This window comes from Dendrobates tinctorius, unplaced genomic scaffold (assembly GCF_039654945.1).
Source record: "Dendrobates tinctorius isolate UK_male_01 unplaced genomic scaffold, ASM3965494v1 ptg000021l, whole genome shotgun sequence".
NCBI lineage: Eukaryota > Metazoa > Chordata > Amphibia > Anura > Dendrobatidae > Dendrobates > Dendrobates tinctorius.
In genome coordinates this window covers 37,996,590-38,010,605 of record NW_027361689.1, presented here as the reverse complement: position 1 = coordinate 38,010,605, position 14,016 = coordinate 37,996,590, and the positions used below count along the sequence as shown (strand labels likewise).

The 14,016-nt window shown below is 44.6% G+C and overlaps 1 long non-coding RNA gene across 1 annotated transcript; it reads left to right on the top strand.

Moving 5' to 3' along the window:
- Window positions 1-9,711: 9,711 nt before the first annotated feature.
- On the top strand, window positions 9,712-11,685 carry LOC141083738 (uncharacterized). Its single transcript, XR_012230814.1, has 3 exons — window positions 9,712-10,153; window positions 10,414-10,570; window positions 10,684-11,685. It is a non-coding gene; the product is annotated as an uncharacterized lncRNA (long non-coding RNA).
- Window positions 11,686-14,016: the final 2,331 nt, after the last annotated feature.

Sequence of the window (14,016 nt, the reverse complement as noted above, 5' to 3'; positions counted from 1 at the left end):
GGATGTGTGTGCGGAGCGGTGATGTCAGAGATGGGGGATGTGTGTGCGGAGCAGTGATGACAGATAGGGATGTGTGCAGAGCGGTGACACAGATGGGGGGATGTGTGCGGAGCGGTGATGACACAGATGGGGGATGTGTGCGGAGCAGTGATGACACAGATGGGGGGATGTGTGCGGAGCGGTGATGACACAGATGGGGGATGTGTGCGGAGCAGTGATGACACAGATGGGGGATGTGTGCGGAGCGGTGATGTCAGAGATGGGGGATGTGTGCGGAGTGGTGATGGCACAGATGGGGATGTGTGCGGAGCAGTGATGTCAGAGATGGGGGATGTGTGCGGAGCAGTGATGGCACAGATGGGGATGTGTGCGGAGCAGTGATATCACAGATGGGGATGTGTGCGGAGCAGTGATGTCACAGATGGATGTGTGCGGAGCGGTGATGTCAGAGATGGGGGATGTGTGCGGAGCGGTGATGTCACAGGAGGTGGATGTGTGCAGAGAAGTGATGTCACAGATGGGGATGTGTGCGGAGCAGTGATGTCACAGATGGGGATGTGTGCGGAGCAGTGATGTCAGAGATGGAGGATGTGTGCAGAGCAGTGATGTCACAGATGGGAATGTGTGCGGAGCAGTGATGTCACAGATGGGGATGTGTGCGGAGCAGTGATGTCAGAGATAGGGGATGTGTGCGGAGCAGTGATGTCACAGATGGGGATGTGTGCAGAGCAGTGATGTCACAGATGGGGGATATGTGAGGAGCGGTGATGACACAGATGGGGGATGTGTGCGGAGCGGTGATGTCACAGATGGCCGTGTGCGGAGCGTTGATGTCACAGATGGGGATGTGTGCGGAGCGGTGATGTCACAGATGGATGTGTGTGGAGCGGTGATGACACAGATGGGGAAGTGTGCGGAGCAGTGATGTTACAGATGGGGGATGTGTGCGGAGCAGTGATGTCACAGATGGGGATGTGTGCGGAGCAGTGATGTCAGAGATGGGGATGTGTGTGGAGCAGTGATGACACAGATGGGGATGTGTGCGGAGCAGTGATGTTACAGATGGGGGATGTGTGCGGAGCAGTGATGTCACAGATGGGGATGTGTGCGGAGCGGTGATGTCACAGGAGATGAATGTGTGTGGAGCAGTGATGTCACAGATGGGGATGTGTGCGGAACAGTGATGTCAGAGATGGGGATGTGTGCGGAGCGGTGATGACACAGATGGGGATGTGTGCGGAGCGGTGATGTCACAGATGGGGATGTGTGCGGAGCTGTGATGACAGATGGGGATGTGTGCGGAGCGGTGATGTCACAGATGGGGATGTGTGCGGAGCTGTGATGACAGATGGGGATGTATGCGGAGCGGTGATGACACAGATGGGGGATGTGTGCGGAGCGGTGATGACACAGATGGGGGATGTGTGCGGAGTGGTGACGTCACATATGGGGATATGTGCGGAGCGGTGATGTCACAGATGGGGGATGTGTTCGGAGCAGTGATTTCACAGATGGGTGCTGTGTGCAGAGCAGTGATGTCACATATGGGAGATGTCTACAGAGCAGTGATGTCACAGATGGGTGCTGTGTGCGGCGCATGGATGTCACGGGGATGTATGCGGAGCAGTGATGTCACATGGGGGATGTGTACGGAGCAGTGGTGTAACAGATGGGGGATGTGTGCAGAGCAGTGATTTCACAGATGGGGATGTGTGCTGAGCAGTGATGTCACAGACGAGGATGTGTGCTGAGCAGTGATGTCACAGATGGGGGATGTGTGGGGAGCAATGATGTCACAGATGGAGGATGTGTGCTGAGCAGTGATATCACAGATGGGGGATGTGTGCGAAGCAGTAATGTCACGGATGGTTATATGTGGAGCAGTGATGTCATGGGGGATGTGTGCGGAGCAGTGATGTCACAAATGGGGGATGTGTACGGAGCAGTGATGTCACAGATGGCTGCTGTGTGCGGAGCAGTGATGTCACATATGGGGGATGTGTAAAGAGCAGTGATGCCACAGATGGGGGATATGTGGAGCAGTGATGTCACAGATGGGGGATATGTGCGGAACAGTGATGTCACAGATGGGGGATGTGTACAGAGCAGTGATGTCACATATGGGGGATATGTGGAGCAGTGATGTCATAGAAGGGAGTGTGTGCAGAAGTGATGTCCTAGAGGAAGGCCAAGGTCACATTGACATATTTTGCAGTCTGTATATGGACCATGGTCCCCCAGACCCAACCTTCTAGCCAGTTATGCATATTAGGCCGTAGGTTCAGATCAGGACAGGAATTACGGGCTGTAAAATGTAACTGTATTAACTGGACCAAAATGTGCAAACTCTGGATTCAATTGCTGAGACCTCCAACAGTCCCAATTAGGGGCCCCATTGTCTCCTTTGGGAATGGAGTGGCGGTTGACATGCTCAACTGCTGCTCTGTTCTTTTGGCTGGAGTCAGACGCAATGTGTAAAAAATTGGTCCGATTTTGTAATGCGATAATCGAACATCTGTTTTCCGTATGTTGATCCGTATGTAATCTGTTTTAAATGCGGTGATGGTGATGCGATTTTCTCGCATCTAAGCATCCGTGTGACATCTGTATGGCGAGATTCCCTCGCCGACTTGCAAAATGGACATATATAATGGATCCCAATGACAGGGTCAAACACAAACGAAAGAATAGATACAGACACATAGAATACATACAGTGGGGAAAAAAAGTATTTAGTCAGCAATAGTGCAAGTTCCACCACTTAAAAAGATGAGAGGCGTCTGTAATTTACATCATAGGTAGACCTCAACTATGGGAGACAAACTGAGAAAAAAAAATCCAGAAAATCACATTGTCTGGTTTTTTTTCATTTTATTTGCATATTATGGTGGAAAATAAGTATTTGGTCAGAAACAAAATTTCATCTCAATACTTTGTGATATATCCTTTGTTGGCAATGACAGAGGTCAAACGTTTTCTATAAGTCTTCACAAGGTTGCCACACACTGTTGTTGGTATGTTGGCCCATTCCTCCATGCAGATCTCCTCTAGAGCAGTGATGTTTTTGGCTTTTCGCTTGGCAACACGGACTTTCAACTCCCTCCAAAGGTTTTCTATAGGGTTGAGATCTGGAGACTGGCTAGGCCACTCCAGGACCTTGAAATGCTTCTTACGAAGCCACTCCTTCGTTGCCCTGGCGGTGTGCTTTGGATCATTGTCATGTTGAAAGACCCAGCCACGTTTCATCTTCAATGCCCTTGCTGATGGAAGGAGGTTTGCACTCAAAATCTCACAATACATGGCCCCATTCATTCTTTCATGTACCCGGATCAGTCGTCCTGGCCCCTTTGCAGAGAAACAGCCCCAAAGCATGATGTTTCCACCACCATGCTTTACAGTAGGTATGGTGTTTGATGGATGCAACTCAGTATACTTTTTCCTCCAAACACGACAAGTTGTGTTTCTACCAAACAGTTCCAGTTTGGTTTCATCAGACCATAGGACATTCTCCCAAAACTCCTCTGGATCATCCAAATGCTCTCTAGCAAACTTCAGACGGGCCCGGACATGTACAGGCTTAAGCAGTGGGACACGTCTGGCACTGCAGGATCTGAATCCATGGTGGCGTAGTGTGTTACTTATGGTAGGCCTTGTTACATTGGTCCCAGCTCTCTGCAGTTCATTCACTAGGTCCCCCCGCGTGGTTCTGGGATTTTTGCTCACAGTTCTTGTGATCATTCTGACCCCACGGGGTGGGATTTTGCGTGGAGCACCAGATCGAGGGAGATTATCAGTGGTCTTGTATGTCTTCCATTTTCTAATTATTGCTCCCACAGTTGATTTCTTCACTCCAAGCTGGTTGGCTATTGCAGATTCAGTCTTCCCAGCCTGGTGCAGGGCTACAATTTTGTTTCTGGTGTCCTTTGACAGCTCTTTGGTCTTCACCATAGTGGAGTTTGGAGTCAGACTGTTTGAGGGTGTGCACAGGTGTCTTTTTATACTGATAACAAGTTTAAACAGGTGCCATTACTACAGGTAATGAGTGGAGGAAAGAGGAGACTCTTAAAGAAGAAGTTACAGGTCTGTGAGAGCCAGAAATCTTGATTGCTTGTTTCTGACCAAATACTTATTTTCCACCATAATATGCAAATAAAATGAAAAAAAAACAGACAATGTGATTTTCTGGATTTTTTTTTCTCAGTTTGTCTCCCATAGTTGAGGTCTACCTATGATGTAAATTACAGACGCCTCTCATCTTTTTAAGTGGTGGAACTTGCACTAGTGCTGACTGACTAAATACTTTTTTTCCCCACTGTATATATACAGTATATACATACACATGTCATTGACACACACACACATATATATGTATATATATATATATATTGTGTTACAGCAAAGGGTGTTTTGCTGGATGGGAGATACATTTCTCCCAGCAGGTTAAAGTTTGGCCGGGATTTTCCCTACAGACAAGGACCTGCGATGATGTCATGGTCACGTGATCAGCCCATGTGATGTCTACCTCGCCTGTGGGAGGGATTATGGGCTATGTAATGGAGGTTGGTATTTGGCACATGGTGAATGTGTGGAAGATACAGGAACTTGGCTGAAGTGAGCCTGAATTTGTTTGCTGGAGTGCCCGTGCTGCAGAGCTATAGCAGCAAGACTCCAAACAACCCGGGGAATGGCACCTGGCGGACGCCGCTGACCTGGCAGCTGCTTAGTTAAGCCCGTCCCATGCAAGGGTGAGTCTGGGACCAGTGGTTTTCCAAGCTGGAGTATATTTGTGTTTTTTCATTACTTTCTGTTAACCTGCTGTTTTAAAATGACATTAAACCTCTGAAGTTGGATTCTAACCCTGTGTGTTGCCTCATTACTGCAGCCCTGCCATTGCCTACCAGAGCAAATCCCTACAATATATATTTATATTTCATAGAGTTCTACATGGCATAATAGCCGCTAAATCAATTGCTGGCTTCTGTAAAATCATTACATGAAATGACACATGGTTTACATACAGTAAACCATTTCATATCATTTAGTTTTTTATGTCTTTGACGAATAATTACATTAGGGTATGTGTGTGAAATTTTGGACAAGTAGGTGTTAAATTAACGGGTAAATTTGTTGAAAAAGACTTTGTGGGCGCCCGCGGTATTTTCACCACCAGAGAGGAAAGGCTAGTGAGTGAGGGCAGATATTAATAGCCTAGAGAGGGACCATTGTCCCCCCCCGGCTAAAAAAATATGTTATTTTTCTACTAATCCAACAGAATCCCATGTTGTCTTGTAAAAAGAATAAAAAAATAAAAAAACAACAATTCCATACCTCTCTGCTAATGCTACCGGCCCCACTGTAAACCACTGTCAGTTCACCTCCAGTCAGCCTGGGACTCCGGCAGCTTCAGTGACATCAGCGGTAGTCAGTGAGGCTGCGCGGAGTCCCCGGCTGACCTGAGGTGAACGCAGGAGCATGGGAAAAAGTTCAGAAACTTTCCCATGCTTATTAGTTCATCTCCGGTCAGCAGGGGCGCCTGCGCAGACAGGATTTCATTCATTCTGCAGTGGTTTACAGCGGGGCTGGTAGCATTAGTTGTAAACCAGTTAACCCATTGTGATGGATTGCAGCGGGGGACCTTACTGAACTGCGGAGCGGTATAGATGTTGTTTTTTTTACAGGACAACAAGGGATTCTGTTGGATTAGCAGAATAATAAATTTGGTCAAAAACTTTGTGTGATTATTTAATTAAAAGAATTTTTAATTAATGTGTCTTTTTTAACCCTTTACTACTATAGGATTAATAATGAATAGGTGTCTTATTGACACCTCTCCTTTATTAACCCGGCTTAATTTCACCTTTCAATAGCAAGGTAACATTAACCCATTATTATTAACCCATGAGCCACCGCTAAAGGCAATGGGAATAAAGTGGCTAAGTGCCAGAAAAGGCGCATCTTAAAGATGCGTCTTTTCTGGGGTGGCTGGGGGGGCATATTTTTTTTTAGCCGGGAGGGCCCAAAAACAATGGTCCCTCTCTAGGCTATTAATATGTGCGCTCATTCACTGGCTTTCCTCTTTGGTGGAGAAATTACCGCGTGAGCCCAGGCAATTTTTTTCAACTAATTTACCCGTTAATTTAACACCTACATGTCCAAACTTTTACACACAACCTAATCTAATTATTAGTCAAAGACACATAAAAAACTAAATGAAATGAAATGGTTTACTGTATATAAACCATGTGTCATTTCATGTCGGGTTTTGTAATGATTTTACAGAAGCCGGCAATTGATTTAGTGGCTATTCTGCTATGTAGAACTCTAGGAAATATAAATATATATATAATATAATATATATGTGTGTGTGTGTATATATATATATAATGTGTGTGTGTGTGTGTATATATCTATATTTATTAAACATGTCAGTGTAATTTTACTGTATCGCAAAATGATTGCCGGCTTTTGTTAAAGGACACTGGTGCGTATTTCTCACAAGTCACACGTCTGGTCCATGTGTAATCCATAGTTTTCTTGCTCCCATAGACTTGCATTGGCGATTCTCAGCCGAGATACGCGAACATCGCAGCATGCTGCGATTTCTCTCGCATGTATAAAACGTGCAAGAAAAAAACGGATGATGGGAGCTGCCCCATAGATTAACATTGAGACAAGTGCTATGAGATTTTTTTTTTTTTTTTTTTTAATCGCCTAGCACTCATCCATATTATACGGTAGTATGACTCTGGCCTTTCTAAGAGAGTTACAAAGATAGCCACGCCATCAGTCTTATAGAAATTAATGGAAATGGAGCATGCACACAAATTACCTTTGGCTACCCATTTTTAGGATCTCTGGGGGGTCACATAAGTCGGAATTTTTCTCAATCATATACAGTACTATCACTTATCCTGTGGATATGTGATAAACATATTTAATACGTTAACACCTAGCACAGTGGCTCAGTGCTTAGCACTTCAGCCTTGCAGCGCTGGGGTCCTGGGTTCAAATCCCCCCCCCCAAGGACAACAGCTGCAATGAGTTTGTGTGTTCTCCCCGTCTTTACGTGGGTGTTCTCCGGTTTTCTCCCGCATTCCAAAGACATGCTGATTCTAGGGATTCTAGATTGTGAGCCCCATCAGGAACAGTGCCAATAATGTCTGTAAAGTGCTGTGTAATTAATGGCCCTATATAAATGCGTAAAATAAATAAATAAGAATTAAAGTTGAACAAAAAAATATACAGGACTCTGGTCAGGCCACTGTCGGTGGTCCTGGACCAACAGACCAGAACCCTGTGAGCCTTCTTCTACCTTCTGGCATATTAGGGTCATAGGGTCTACTAATCAGATAGTAGAGAATGATAACAGAGAGGGAGAAGTCCATGAGTCTCTGGTCTGGCAACCATGGGCTAAGGCTTCATTCTTACTTCAGTAGTTCGTCAGTTTTGGATCTGAATTTCATCAGAGATTTTTATATATGAAAAAAATACATTTCAGAGCCTCTCTCTTTTATGTTTAGAAATGGGAGGATAAGTTTGCAAGACTCCAGCCCATTGTTCAGGTCGGTAATCTGTGACCGCTGTATGGGAGGTGGTCTTTGTATCTTCATATCTCCCGTCTCTTCTTTGGATTAGCTGGGCTGGAAGGACCTCATCATAGACTTGCATTGGTAATTTTGATTTGTGGCTAGGATGAAAAATTGACGTATCTTTGTGATCATTTTGGGTATACACTGTCTGCAAAAAAAACACGGATGTGAACAATCCCATATACTATAATGGGTACATGTTCTATCCTTAAGAAACACAGAACATATATTTTTCTCATGGATGTCTGAATAAGGCCTAATTGTGTTACCTGGACAAGGGTCCTACAGTTCTTTTTTTTTTTTTCCTCAACTCTAGTAATACACTTTCCAAACTTTTAAGACTAGGGCCACAGATGGCTTTGGCTTCAACACAGTCAATAATTTCTCCATGCCGGTGCTGCGTTGCACCGTAATGCAGGAAAATGTGGTTCCATTGTAACCCACAAGGTGGAGCGACAAGCGGCTAAAAATCCAACAGGTCACAACTTTACAGCCTGCTTATCACGGTCACAGTACGTTGATGTAGCTACCTTTGGCCATGTGACTTGTGTTATGGCCAAAGTCACCATGTAGCCCTAGCCTAACACTGAGGCTATATGCACATGTGCGGATTTTTCGCTGACTTTTCCGCGGCAATTCCACAATTCCCTGCCGCGGGAATTCCACATGTGGAATTCCCGCAAAAAAATAGCGTTTTGCAAGCATAATTAGCTTGCAGAATGCTAGCGTTTTCCAAACTATCTGTAGCATCGCTTGGAAAACTGGCAGGTTGGTCACACTCATCAAACATAGTGTTTGACAAGTGTGACCAACTTTTTACTATTGAGGCTGCCTATGCAGCATCAGTAGGAAAAGATATAATGTTAAAAATAATAATTAAAAAAAATTGTGATATTCTCACCTTCCGGCATCCCTCGCTGCGTCCCCAGGCTTCAGCTATGCTCCCGTTAAGTCCCGTTCCCAGTGATGCCTTGCGACAATGACCCCAGATGACGCAGCATCACACGAGACCTCTACGTCATCACAGGTCATTGTCGCAATGCATCACTGTGACCGGAAGTTGCCGGGTGCGTGGCTGAAAGGCGGGAAGGCTGCAGGGGACGCCGGAAGGTGAGAATATCATAATTTTTTTTTTTAATTCTTTTTTTAACAGGGATATGGTACACAGGACCTGGAGGAGAGTCTCCTCTTCTCCAGACCCTGGGTACCATCCGCACATTTTCCGCTTACTTTGCGCATGCGTGGGCATAGCGACATGCGGAAAGTAAGCGAAACAATGGATTCCTATGTGTGCGTAATCACCGCGATTCCGCAAAAAGAATAACCATGCTGCATATTTTTCCGCAATGCAATTCCGCTGCGGAAACATATGCAGCATTAGCACAGCATGTACGGAATGCTATTGAATTCAATGGGTTGCACATTTTTAGCGTTTACACTGCCTTTTCGCGGCAAAAAAAGTGGCAAAACCGCTAAAAATCCGCAACATGTGCACATAGCCTAAAGATTAAGCCCTCTTTCCAGAGTATGTGTACATGGATGGTATCATAGCCTTATAAAGCTGGCCTGGCTTACATGAGGAAAGTTGGCTGAGCTGAATCAGTCATCAGTGTATCCAAACAGTGTTCTGTGAAGGCTACTTTCACACATCAGGTTTTTGCCGTCAGGCGCGATCCGGCTATTTTATAAAAAACCGGAACTGGTGAAATGTAACGCCGGATCCGTTTTTTTTACCATTGACTTGTATTAGCACCGGATCGCGCCGCATGGCCTTGCATTTCGTCCGTTTCTTGCCGGATCCGGCTAAACTTTGCATTCCGGCGTCTGGAAACAACGGCAACAGTAACGTTTTTTGTCTCCGGCGAAAAAGCCAGAAACGCCGGCTTTTTTCAACAATGGAAGTCGGCCATCCATCGCAGAAATACAACATCACAGTACACACAACACATTGAAAACAATTTAGTAGAGACATCACACTGCAGACAACACATAACAAGAGATCATTGCAGATATCACACTGCACACAGCACATATGCCTACATCCAATCACAAATTTTATTTATTTTATTTTTTTATTTATTATAGCCTTCTGAATCGGGTGCTCGTTCAAGAGGTCCTCGAAGCGCTTCACAGGGTAGTCGGCATGAGCAACACGGCGGTCTCCATCGTGTAAGTACCTTTTTAGTTTTGTTTTGTCTTCTCCTTTTTTTTCTATTTTTTTTCTTTTAAAAACATTTTTGTTTGTAAACATTTTTTTTTTTCTTTTGTATTTTTCTTATAATGTTTTTGTTTTATTTAATTTTTTTGGCTTGTTTTGCGTCTAATGTTTTTTTCTTTTTTTTTTCTTTAACAGGCTTCACAGCGTGCTTCTGACTCAGACGGTGAGGAGGGGGGGCTGGACATTGACCTCCTCATCGATCTGATCCGAGAAAGGGAGCCGCTGTGGAACATGGGGGACCGCCGCCATGCCGATCTAATAGTGACCCGTAAGCTCTGGGAGGAAATCTGTGCACAACTTGTGTACCACTGGGAGTACCTTGATGCTCGAGCCAAGATTCAAACGCGTAAGTATACACAGGTCAGTTATGTTGCTGGATGTAAAGCAGTGTTTCACAAACTTCAGTCCTCGTGGCCCCCACGGGTCATGTTTTCAGGATTTCCTTTGCATTGCGCAGATGGTGGAAGTATCATCAAGGCATCAGTGATTCTCTCACCAGTGCAACACTATAGAAATCCTGTAAACATGACCCGTGGGGGACTTGAGGACTGGGGTTTGGGAAACTCTGATGTTGTATACTAACCAATTTGTGCTTTCTCTTTTCAGACTGCCACCGGTTCACAATTCTCTCCCCTATCAGGGATCGCTTCAAGAAGGAGTTCAACAAAGAAATGCGAGACCCGTGTGGATCTGGAGGACGCAGGAGCAAGTACAAGTATGCGCACGCCCTGTCGTTCCTCTAGGCAACAATGGTAACCAGAAGGTAAATATTACACACCCCATTAAAAAATGTTAACGTCTAACAAATTTTTGTGTTTTAACCAGGGCCGTGCAATATCAATGTATTAATTGTAGTTTTTTCTCTTTATTCCACAGCACCGTGAGCAGCACTCGGGAGCCTCCACAGTTGGACCCTTCTGGGGCAATCCCTCAGGAGTCCGCCACCTAGGGACACTTCGACTGCCCTGGCCCATCTGCAAATTCCCAGCCTTCCCTCACATCTGATCCCTCTGTCCCATCCACTAGCGCTGGAGTATCGTGGTCGATTCCATTGCATGAATCTGCTGGTGAGGATATAGCTTTCCCTTTACCCCACCCTTTTGCCGCTGCCACCTCTAGTACACCTGTGGGTACTGGGCGGCAGTGGCATAGGGGTCAGGAAAAGAGCTATGCGCCCAAGTTCTTGCATCTGAATGCATCTTTCCAAAACTGTCTTAAAGTGTTGTCTGAGCAAATTGCCGCAGGATTTAATATGCTCAACACCAGCATTCTGGAGGTCAAAACACTTCTGCAAAGCATGCATTCAGATACAAGTAGAACTCCAAACCACATTTTTTTCCGGTCTGTAGTCGAGCGCATAGATACACTATCTCCTGACCAGCAGATGCATGTAATGTATTCGTGCCACGCTGCTCTAGCGCAGGTTACCTCCCAATCTCCTCCAACCACGCCTGCCCTCCCTCCAGCCACTGTCCCTCCTCCCCCTCCTATTCAATACCAGCAACCTCCCAGTACCAGCAACATCCCCAGTACCAGCAAACTGCCCCGTACCATCAACCTGCCACCTATCAACATCATTCCCAGTTCCCAACAACATCTTCTGCGCCTCCAGTCCCTGCCCAACCCTTCTCTCCACCACCTCTTCTGCCTCCCACATGTACACCCGTTCTTATTCATTTTCAACCCCTTCACCTCTTTTACCTACTGATCCTTCCCCACCACCATCCCAGTCCTCTATCCACACTCCCAATGTCGAAGTGTCCCAAACTGGCAGCCCCGCCAACATTATCTCCACCCAACACTATGTAAATTTATAATTTTTTTGCATTAAAAATGCAAAACATAGTTTTGATTAATAAAAATCTTTATCAAAAAAGACATTATTAATATTCAGAAAGTAAAAACACAATTTGTTGGTTAAAAAAGCTGTCTGTCATTTATTTATAAGTTTAAATATGTTTAACACAACGGTAAAATACTTTGGTTCAATAGGGTAAAATTTATTGGGTATCCACAAACAGGTACAGTTGTGGCCAAAAGTATTGACACCCCTGCAATTCTGTCAGATAATACTCAGTTTCTTCCTGAAAATGATTGCAAACACAAATTCTTTGGTATTATTATCTTCATTTAATTTGTCTTAAATGAAAAACCACAAAAGAGAATGAAGCAAAAAGCAAAGCATTGATCATTTCACACAAAACACAAAAAATGGGCCAGACAAAAGTATTGGCACCCTTAGCCTAATACTTGGTTGCACAACCTTTAGCCAAAATAACTGCGACCAACCGCTTCCGGTAACCATCAATGAGTTTCTTACGATGCTCTGCTGGAATTTTAGACCATTCTTCTTTGGCAAACTGCTCCAGGTCCCTGATATTTGAAGGGTGCCTTCTCCAAACTGCCATTTTTAGATCTCTACACAGGTGTTCTATGGGATTCAGGTCTGGACTCATTGCTGGCCACCTTAGAAGTCTCCAGTGCTTTCTCTCAAACCATTTTCTAGTGCTTTTTGAAGTGTGTTTTTGGTCATTGTCCTGCTGGAAGACCCATGACCTCTGAGGGAGACCCAGCTTTCTCACACTGGGCCCTACATTATGCTGCAGAATTTGTTGGTAGTCTTCTGACTTCATAATGCCATGCACACGGTCAAGCAGTCCAGTGCCAGAGGCAGCAAAGCAACCCCAAAACATCAGGGAACCTCCGCCATGTTTGACTGTAGGGACCGTGTTCTTTTCTTTGAATGCCACTTTTTTTCGCCTGTAAACTCTATGTTGATGCCTTTGCCCAAAAAGCTCTACTTTTGTCTCATCTGACCAGAGAACATTCTTCCAAAACATTTCAGGGTTTTTCAGGTAAGTTTTGGCAAACTCCAGCCTGGCTTTTTTATGTCTCGGGGTAAGAAGTGGGGTCTTCCTGGGTCTCCTACCATACAGTCCCTTTTCATTCAGACGCCGACGGATAGTACAGGTTGACACTGTTGTACCCTCGGACTGCAGGGCAGCTTGAACTTGTTTGGATGTTAGTCGAGGTTCTTTATCCAACATCCGTACAATCTTGCGTTGAAATCTCTTGTCAATTTTTCTTTTCCGTCCACATCTAGGGAGGTTAGCCACAGTGCCATGGGCTTTAAACTTCTTGACGACACTGCGCACGGTAGACACAGGAACATTCAGGTCTTTGGAGATGGATTTGTAGCCTTGAGATTGCTCATGCTTCCTCACAATTTGGTTTCTCAAGTCCTCAGACAGTTCTTTGGTCTTCTTTTCTCCATGCTCAATGTGGTACACACAAGGACACAGGACAGAGGTTGAGTCAACTTTAATCCATGTCAACTGGCTGCAAGTGTGATTTAGTTATTGCCAACACCTGTTAGGTGCCACAGGTAAGTTACAGGTGCTGTTAATTACACAAATTAGAGAAGCATCACATGATTTTTCGAACAGTGCCAATACTTTTGTCCACCCTCTTTTTTATGTTTGGTGTGGAATTATATCCAATTTGGCTTTAGGACAATTCTTTTTGTGTTTTTTTTCATTTAAGATAAATTAAATGAAGATAATAATACCAAAGAATTTGTGTTTGCAATCATTTTCAGGAAGAAACTGAGTATTATCTGACAGAATTGCAGGGGTGTCAATACTTTTGGCCACAACTGTACATAACTTTAGGTAAAAGGTAAAAAAAGTTTACCTTTTGGCCAAAGTTGTGTGCCTGGTTGTGTATTACCAAAAGTATTTCACCTTTTACCCAAAGTTGTGTACATTGTTGTGTATTACCTACAGTATTTAGGTAATCCACAACAAAGTGCACAACTGTGGTAAAAAGGTGAAATACTTTGGGTAATACACAACCAGGTACACAACTTTGGCCAAAAGGTAAAAATATTGGGGAAAAATACACAGCCATGTACCCACTTTTGGTTAAAAGGTAAAATCCTGTAGGTAACAGCAAGGTACACAACTTTGGTTTTAAAGGGGTAAAATACTGTGGTTACAGAAGGTACATAACTTTTGGTTAAAAAGGTAACAGAGCAATTTTTCAAACTGTCATCCTGCCAGTCTATTCTTCCTTCAGGTGAATTAAAGTATTCTGCAAATTTGTCCCTCATTCTGGAAACTGCCACAGAACTTCTATAGGTAATGTTCTGGTAATCATGCAAGGTGGTTTCTTGGTCCTCAATGGAAATCTGTTCCTTGCAGATAACAA